Source organism: Nyctereutes procyonoides, unplaced genomic scaffold (assembly GCF_905146905.1).
Source record: "Nyctereutes procyonoides isolate TBG_1078 unplaced genomic scaffold, NYPRO_anot_genome, whole genome shotgun sequence".
In the NCBI taxonomy this organism is placed as follows: Eukaryota; Metazoa; Chordata; class Mammalia; order Carnivora; family Canidae; genus Nyctereutes; species Nyctereutes procyonoides.
The window spans coordinates 27980696-27983276 of record NW_026575042.1 but is presented as its reverse complement, the minus strand read 5'-3'; the positions used below and the strand labels follow the sequence as shown (position 1 = coordinate 27983276).

Genomic DNA, 2581 nt, shown 5'->3' with positions numbered 1-2581 from the left:
CTAGGTGACCCTTTTCTTCTCCGTTGCCTTTCAGACCTCTTCTATCAAATCATTCAGATATTGGATCTCCTTAGCCAAAGAATCTGTCCTCTCTTTCAGAGCCTCATGCTTCTTTTCCTGCTCTTTACGCTTGTCATTGAGGGTCTCCTGCTCTGCCCTCTTCTTCTGGCGGTACCTAGTGGCTGCTGTATTGTTCTGCTCCATTTCTTTCAGCTTTTTATCTAGCTTCTCAACCTTTACTTTTGCTGCTGCAGGAGGGTCATAAGGTTTGGGGCGGGCAGAACCACAGAGGGAACCTGGAGACAGCAGGCTCCTAATTGAAGAGCCCCTAGAGGTAGAAGGGCTATGCTGGGGGAACCCAAAATAGGACTCAGGACTCATACAGATGCCAGTATCATTATCTGAGGGGGCATCCTCCTCCTTTATGCACTGAGGGATCATGGTAATGTAAGCAGTAGAGTCTGACTTTCTATCTCCTCCAGAGATAGTCACTTCACTGCCTATCTCTAAACTAAAAGAATGATTTGGAGTGGAGGAAAGGGCCCCTGGGGAGAGTGGAAGTGGTTGCAGTAAGGTAAAGAAGGCAAAATGGACAATCTGGTCCGTTTTTGGTGAACTTTCTGGAAGATGGCCAATTGGATTCACAGTCTGGGGTTGGGGGGGGGGGGCTCCTTATTAGTCTCCTGGACTAGGGGGTCAAAGAGATCACATGTGTCATCCAATGTGGCCGAAAGCTCATCTGGCATGGCTTCCAGGTCATCCATACTGAAAAGAGAATCAAAATCAAACCCCTTCACATCCCTTTTCTCCACCATCCAATCTGCTCTGGAGAAGGAATCTTCCTTGCGATTGTCTGAGGCACTGACCAACCCATCCACACAGCCAGCCATTCTGAGGAGCCCACCTTAGCCTTGTTGCTAGAGAACCCATGAGGTTTGAAGTGCTTGGCCACCTCCAGGTAGTCCTGAGACTTAGGCTTTCCTCAGCCCCTAAACCGAACTAGTCAAAGGGGTACATGGAGTTGCCTACCAACACCTCGTTGCTCAGGAAACTCATCTCAGCCATGTGGCAGGACTGGAATGAAGGAATGTGCTTCATTAGAAGGTGTCTTTGTGGGTTACAGAGATGCTCCTGCTGGATGCTATGAAAAGCCCATTGGCTTAAGCCGCTAGGGGGTTGGGGGGTGCCGCTGCAGGGCCTGGTGCTGCTGCCTCCGCTGCAAAGGCCAATGCTGCCCGCAGGCACCGCTGCCTCTAATACACCAAGGCAGCCTCTGATCCTGTGGGATTGGAGGAGGGAAGGCATGCATTTGCCAGAGGGATCTGCATTTACAGACGGGAGGAAGAGAAACGCCACATGTTCTTTATCCATTCATCAGTCCATGAACATTTGGGCTCTCTCTGTAGTTTGGCTATTGTTGATGATGCTGCCATAAACACCGAAGTACATGTGTCCCTTCGAATTTGTATTTTTGTATCCTTTAGGTAAATCCCTAGTAGTACAATTGCTGGATCAAAAGGTAGTTCAATGTTTGACTTTTTGAGAAAGCTCCATGCTGTTCTCTAGAGTGGCTGCACCAGTTTGCATCCCTCCTGGTAATTCTTTAACACCACCACATAATTGACAATTATCTTGCTGATGATGGATTCCATACAGCACAGCAATGTTCCACAAGGAGACTCTAGCATTGCTTCACTCAGGGTAAAGCAATTATTTTCAGCCTCTATTTCAACAAGCCAAGCAGACTTAGACCTATTTCTGGAATAGGTGTTTTTGTTCAAAATACAAATAGCACAGAATATTAGCTTAGGTGGGCACCAAAGAACAATCTCTCCCCGTTAAGAAAATTCTCAATATAAAATGCTTTGCATTTGCAGTGGGACCAAGAACCATTTTCTTTAAGATCTGCAGCACACAAAAGAGTTCATTCTCACAGCTTCTGCCTTCCATCAACAGAAAAACTGCAGATTTAAAGTTTATTTTGTTGCAGAATTAGATTAGTTATGAAATTTAAAAATGTAATTTATGAGCCTTTATTTTTCTCCCCCTATCCACTAATCCTTACTGTGGTGACACAGCTAGTAGTAGGATAGATAATGGAGAAGGGGGGAGAAAGGGTGCAGAAATGGATAAGTAAAAGCTTTGTCAACACGTGCTTTAAAAATTAAAAAAAAGAAAAAAAGATTTTATAAAATCCAACAATTGTTTTTGATAAAATCTCTAGTTAAAATTACAATATGAGTAAATTTGTTCAGCATAATAGAGTGTTTATCAAGAGCAAATAACAAATCTCTCAATAAGTGATGAAAACTTAGACCTTATAGTCAGAAAAAAATGCAAGAATATTTTCTTCCACAACATGAACACATAAATGATTTGTATTTTCTCTCAAGCTATTTCCTGTCTTTTCATTCTCTAACAGCATCTTTCAAAGACGGAAGTTATTCATTTTGGTAAAATCTAATTGATCAAATTCTTTTATGGATTGTGTTCATAGTATTCTAAGAAATCTTTGCCCAACCAAAGGTCGCTAAGATTTTCTATTTTCTTCTAGAAGTTTTATAATTTTAGATTTCACACT

The 2581-nt window shown here is 42.8% G+C and overlaps 1 pseudogene; it reads right to left on the bottom strand.

The window, feature by feature from the left end:
* LOC129506951 (cyclic AMP-dependent transcription factor ATF-4-like) lies at positions 1-1065 on the bottom strand (annotated as a pseudogene).
* Positions 1066-2581: the final 1516 nt, after the last annotated feature.